At 40.4% G+C, this 6,800-nt stretch overlaps 2 protein-coding genes across 2 annotated transcripts in view; both read right to left on the reverse strand.

Annotated features, from left to right (window-relative positions):
- LOC120059732 (E3 ubiquitin-protein ligase TRIM9-like) overlaps positions 1–6,800 on the reverse strand; it is a 1,105,060-nt gene that overhangs the window by 382,944 nt on the left and 715,316 nt on the right. The window lies entirely within an intron of this gene.
- The window catches only part of xdh (xanthine dehydrogenase), a 42,578-nt gene that overhangs the window by 20,973 nt on the left and 14,805 nt on the right, over positions 1–6,800 (reverse strand). The window lies entirely within an intron of this gene.

Raw genomic sequence — 6,800 nt, forward strand, 5'->3', positions numbered from 1 at the left:
GCTTTGGATAAAAGTGTCTGCTAAAATGATATTTTTAATTACACTTTTACAACAAACACATATTAAAGGACAGTTCAACCAATTTCCAACCTCATATTCATTATCTCCAGCACAATATCAGTATCTATTTAAAAAAGGTGTGTTTCTATGATCTGTGGTTAAAAAGATCAGAAGAGGTCCTGAAAAAGGCCTTTCTGTGACATCACAGGGTAGGATCTAAAGTAAGAAACCTGCAACGAGTTTCCAGCCAGAGGGAAGGTAGTTTCCAGCCAGAGGGAAGGTAGTTTCCAGCCAGAGGGAAGGTAGTTTCCAGCCAGAGGGAAGGTATTTTACAGCCAGAGGGAAAGTAGTTTCCAGCCAGAGGGAAGGTATTTTACAGCCAGAGGGAAAGTAGTTTCCAGCCAGAGGGAAAGTAGTTTCCAGCCAGAGGGAAAGTAGTTTCCAGCCAGAGGGAAGGTAGTTTCCAGCCAGAGGGAAGGTAGTTTCCAGCCAGAGGGAAGGTAGTTTCCAGCCAGAGGGAAAGTAGTTTCCAGCCAGAGGGAAAGTAGTTTCCTGCCAGAGGGAAGGTAGTTTCCAGCCAGAGGGAAAGTAGTTTCCTGCCAGAGGGAAGGTAGTTTCCTGCCAGAGGGAAGGTATTTTCCTGCCAGAGGGAAGGTAGTTTCCAGCCAGAGGGAAGGTCGTTTCCTGCCAGAGGGAAGGTCGTTTCCAGCCAGAGGGAAGGTATTTTCCTGCCAGAGGGAAGGTCGTTTCCAGCCAGAGGGAAGGTCGTTTCCAGCCAGAGGGAAGATCGTTTCCAGCCAGAGGGAAGGTATTTTCCAGCCAGAGGGAAGGTCGTTTCCAGCCAGAGAGAAGGTAGTTTCCAGCCAGAGAGAAGGTAGTTTCCAGCCAGAGGGAAGGGTAGTTTCCTGCCAGAGGGAAGGGTAGTTTCCTGCCAGAGGGAAGGTTGTTTCCTGCCAGAGAGAAGGTAGTTTCCAGCCAGAGAGAAGGTAGTTTCCAGCCAGAGGGAAGATCATTTTCCAGCCAGAGGGAAGGTCATTTTCCAGCCAGAGGGAAGGTCGTTTCCAGCCAGAGGGAAGGTCGTTTCCAGCCAGAGGGAAGGTATTTTCCAGCCAGAGGGAAGGTCGTTTCCAGCCAGAGGGAAGGTCGTTTCCAGCCAGAGGGAAGGTCGTTTCCAGCCAGAGGGAAGGTCGTTTCCAGCCAGAGGGAAGGTCGTTTCCAGCCAGAGGGAAGGTAGTTTCCAGCCAGAGGGAAGGTAGTTTCCAGCCAGAGGGAAGGTAGTTTCCAGCCAGAGGGAAGGTCATTTCCTGCCAGAGGGAAGGGTAGTTTCCTGCCAGAGAGAAGGGTAGTTTCCTGCCAGAGGGAAGGTAGTTTCCTGCCAGAGAGAAGGTAGTTTCCTGCCAGAGAGATGGTAGTTTCCTGCCAGAGAGAAGGTAGTTTCCTGCCAGAGGGAAGTTATTTTCTTGCCGCAAATCTCATAGTGTTCCAAACAATGTTTTAAAAATATTTAAACTTTTGAAGATGTCATCGGGTAGAACTTTTTAATTTTATAAAAAAATTCTACAAATAGTTGTAAATGTGCCATTTTCACATATGCAGACACTGGTATTGTGCTGGAGATAATCAACATGTGGTTGAAAAGTGGTGGAGTTGATGCAGTAACACAGTACCCTTTAACATAGAGTAGAACATACTGTACACACAGTACCCTTTAACACAGAGTAGAACATACTGTACACACAGTACCCTTTAACATAGAGTAGAACATACTGTACACACAGTACCCTTTAACACAGAGTAGAACATACTGTACACACAGTACCCTTTAACATAGAGTAGAACATACTGTACACACAGTACCCTTTAACACAGAGTAGAACATACTGTACACACAGTACCCTTTAACATAGAGTAGAACATACTGTACACACAGTACCCTTTAACATAGAGTAGAATATACTGTACACACAGTACCCTTTAACATAGAGTAGAACATACTGTACACACAGTATCCTTTAACATAGAGTAGAACATACTGTACACACAGTACCCTTTAACATAGAGTAGAACATACTGTACACACAGTACCCTTTAACATAGAGTAGAACATACTGTACACACAGTACCCTTTAACATAGAGTAGAATATACTGTACACACAGTACCCTTTAACATAGAGTAGAACATACTGTACACACAGTACCCTTTAACATAGAGTAGAACATACTGTACACACAGTACCCTTTAACATAGAGTAGAACATACTGTACACACAGTACCCTTTAACATAGAGTAGAACATACTGTACACACAGTACCCTTTAACATAGAGTAGAACATACTGTACACACAGTACCCTTTAACATAGAGTAGAACATACTGTACACACAGTACCCTTTAACAGAGTAGAACATACTGTACACACAGTACCCTTTAACATAGAGTAGAACATACTGTACACACAGTACCCTTTAACAGAGTAGAATATACTGTACACACAGTACCCTTTAACATAGAGTAGAATATACTGTACACACAGTACCCTTTAACAGAGTAGAATATACTGTACACACAGTACCCTTTAACAGAGTAGAATATACTGTACACACAGTACCCTTTAACAGAGTAGAATATACTGTACACACAGTACCCTTTAACACAGAGTAGAATATACTGTACACACAGTACCCTTTAACATAGAGTAGAACATACTGTACACACAGTACCCTTTAACACAGAGTAGAACATACTGTACACACAGTACCCTTTAACATAGAGTAGAACATACTGTACACACAGTACCCTTTAACATAGAGTAGAACATACTGTACACACAGTACCCTTTAACAGAGTAGAATATACTGTACACACAGTACCCTTTAACATAGAGTAGAACATACTGTACACACAGTACCCTTTAACATAGAGTAGAACATACTGTACACACAGTACCCTTTAACATAGAGTAGAACATACTGTACACACAGTACCCTTTAACAGAGTAGAATATACTGTACACACAGTACCCTTTAACATAGAGTAGAACATACTGTACACACAGTACCCTTTAACATAGAGTAGAACATACTGTACACACAGTACCCTTTAACAGAGTAGAATATACTGTACACACAGTACCCTTTAACACAGAGTAGAACATACTGTACACACAGTACCCTTTAACATAGAGTAGAACATACTGTACACACAGTACCCTTTAACATAGAGTAGAACATACTGTACACACAGTACCCTTTAACATAGAGTAGAACATACTGTACACACAGTACCCTTTAACATAGAGTAGAACATACTGTACACACAGTACCCTTTAACATAGAGTAGAACATACTGTACACACAGTACCCTTTAACATAGAGTAGAACATACTGTACACACAGTACCCTTTAACATAGAGTAGAACATACTGTACACACAGTACCCTTTAACATAGAGTAGAACATACTGTACACACAGTACCCTTTAACACAGAGTAGAACATACTGTACACACAGTACCCTTTAACATAGAGTAGAACATACTGTACACACAGTACCCTTTAACATAGAGTAGAACATACTGTACACACAGTACCCTTTAACATAGAGTAGAACATACTGTACACACAGTACCCTTTAACATAGAGTAGAACATACTGTACACACAGTACCCTCCAACACAGAGTAGAACATACTGTACACACAGTACCCTTTAACACAGAGTAGAACATACTGTACACACAGTACCCTTTAACACAGAGTAGAACATACTGTACACACAGTACCCTTTAACACAGAGTAGAACATACTGTACACACAGTACCCTCCAACACAGAGTAGAACATACTGTACACACAGTACCCTTTAACATAGAGTAGAACATACTGTACACACAGTACCCTTTAACACAGAGTAGAATATACTGTACACACAGTACCCTTTAACATAGAGTAGAACATACTGTACACACAGTACCCTTTAACACAGAGTAGAACATACTGTACACACAGTACCCTTTAACATAGAGTAGAACATACTGTACACACAGTACCCTTTAACATAGAGTAGAACATACTGTACACACAGTACCCTTTAACATAGAGTAGAACATACTGTACACACAGTACCCTTTAACATAGAGTAGAACATACTGTACACACAGTACCCTTTAACACAGAGTAGAACATACTGTACACACAGTACCCTTTAACACAGAGTAGAACATACTGTACACACAGTACCCTTTAACATAGAGTAGAACATACTGTACACACAGTACCCTTTAACATAGAGTAGAACATACTGTACACACAGTACCCTTTAACACAGAGTAGAACATACTGTACACACAGTACCCTTTAACATAGAGTAGAACATACTGTACACACAGTACCCTTTAACATAGAGTAGAACATACTGTACACACAGTACCCTTTAACACAGAGTAGAACATACTGTACACACAGTACCCTTTAACATAGAGTAGAACATACTGTACACACAGTACCCTTTAACATAGAGTAGAACATACTGTACACACAGTACCCTTTAACATAGAGTAGAACATACTGTACACACAGTACCCTTTAACATAGAGTAGAACATACTGTACACACAGTACCCTTTAACATAGAGTAGAACATACTGTACACACAGTACCCTTTAACACAGAGTAGAACATACTGTACACACAGTACCCTTTAACATAGAGTAGAACATACTGTACACACAGTACCCTTTAACATAGAGTAGAACATACTGTACACACAGTACCCTTTAACATAGAGTAGAACATACTGTACACACAGTACCCTTTAACATAGAGTAGAACATACTGTACACACAGTACCCTTTAACATAGAGTAGAACATACTGTACACACAGTACCCTTTAACATAGAGTAGAACATACTGTACACACAGTACCCTTTAACATAGAGTAGAACATACTGTACACACAGTACCCTTTAACATAGAGTAGAACATACTGTACACACAGTACCCTTTAACAGAGTAGAATATACTGTACACACAGTACCCTTTAACATAGAGTAGAACATACTGTACACACAGTACCCTTTAACATAGAGTAGAACATACTGTACACACAGTACCCTTTAACATAGAGTAGAACATACTGTACACACAGTACCCTTTAACATAGAGTAGAACATACTGTACACACAGTACCCTTTAACATAGAGTAGAACATACTGTACACACAGTACCCTTTAACATAGAGTAGAACATACTGTACACACAGTACCCTTTAACATAGAGTAGAACATACTGTACACACAGTACCCTTTAACATAGAGTAGAACATACTGTACACACAGTACCCTTTAACATAGAGTAGAACATACTGTACACACAGTACCCTTTAACATAGAGTAGAACATACTGTACACACAGTACCCTCCAACACAGAGTAGAACATACTGTACACACAGTACCCTCCAACACAGAGTAGAACATACTGTACACACAGTACCCTTTAACACAGAGTAGAACATACTGTACACACAGTACCCTTAAACACAGAGTAGAACATACTGTACACACAGTACCCTTTAACAGAGTAGAATATACTGTACATACAGTACCCTTTAACACAGAGTAGAACATACTGTACACACAGTACCCTTTAACAGAGTAGAACATACTGTACACACAGTACCCTCCAACACAGAGTAGAACATACTGTACACACAGTACCCTCCAACACAGAGTAGAATATACTGTACACACAGTACCCTTTAACATAGAGTAGAACATACTGTACACACAGTACCCTTAAACAGAGTAGAACATACTGTACACACAGTACCCTTAAACAGAGTAGAATATACTGTACACACAGTACCCTCCAACACAGAGTAGAACATACTGTACACTAAGTACCCTTTAACATAGAGTAGAACATACTGTACACACAGTACCCTCCAACACAGAGTAGAACATACTGTACACACAGTACCCTTTAACATAGAGTAGAACATACTGTACACACAGTACCCTCCAACACAGAGTAGAACATACTGTACACACAGTACCCTCCAACACAGAGTAGAATATACTGTACACACAGTACCCTTCAACACAGAGTAGAACATACTGTACACACAGTAACCTTTAACATAGAGTAGAACATACTGTACACACAGTACCCTTAAACAGAGTAGAATATACTGTTCACACAGTACCCTCCAACACAGAGTAGAATATACTGTACACACAGTACCCTTAAACAGAGTAGAATATACTGTACACACAGTATCCTCCAACACAGAGTAGAATATACTGTACACACAGTACCCTTCAACACAGAGTAGAACATACTGTACACACAGTACCCTTTAACATAGAGTAGAACATACTGTACACACAGTACCCTTTAACACAGAGTAGAATATACTGTACACACAGTACCCTCCAACACAGAGTAGAATATACTGTACACACAGTACCCTCCAACAGAGTAGAACATACTGTACACACAGTACCCTTCAACACAGAGTAGAACATACTTTACACACAGTACCCTTTAACACAGAGTAGAACATACTGTACACACAGTACCCTCCAACACAGAGTAGAACATACTGTAAACACAGTACCTTTTAACAGAGTAGAATATACTGTACACACAGTACCCTTTAACAGAGTAGAATATACTGTACACACAGTACCCTCCAACACAGAGTAGAATATACTGTACACACAGTACCCTTTAACACAGAGTAGAACATACTGTACACACAGTACCCTTTAACACAGAGTAGAACATACTGTACACACAGTACC

This window comes from Salvelinus namaycush, chromosome 15, assembly GCF_016432855.1.
Source record: "Salvelinus namaycush isolate Seneca chromosome 15, SaNama_1.0, whole genome shotgun sequence".
NCBI classification, from domain to species: Eukaryota; Metazoa; Chordata; class Actinopteri; order Salmoniformes; family Salmonidae; genus Salvelinus; species Salvelinus namaycush.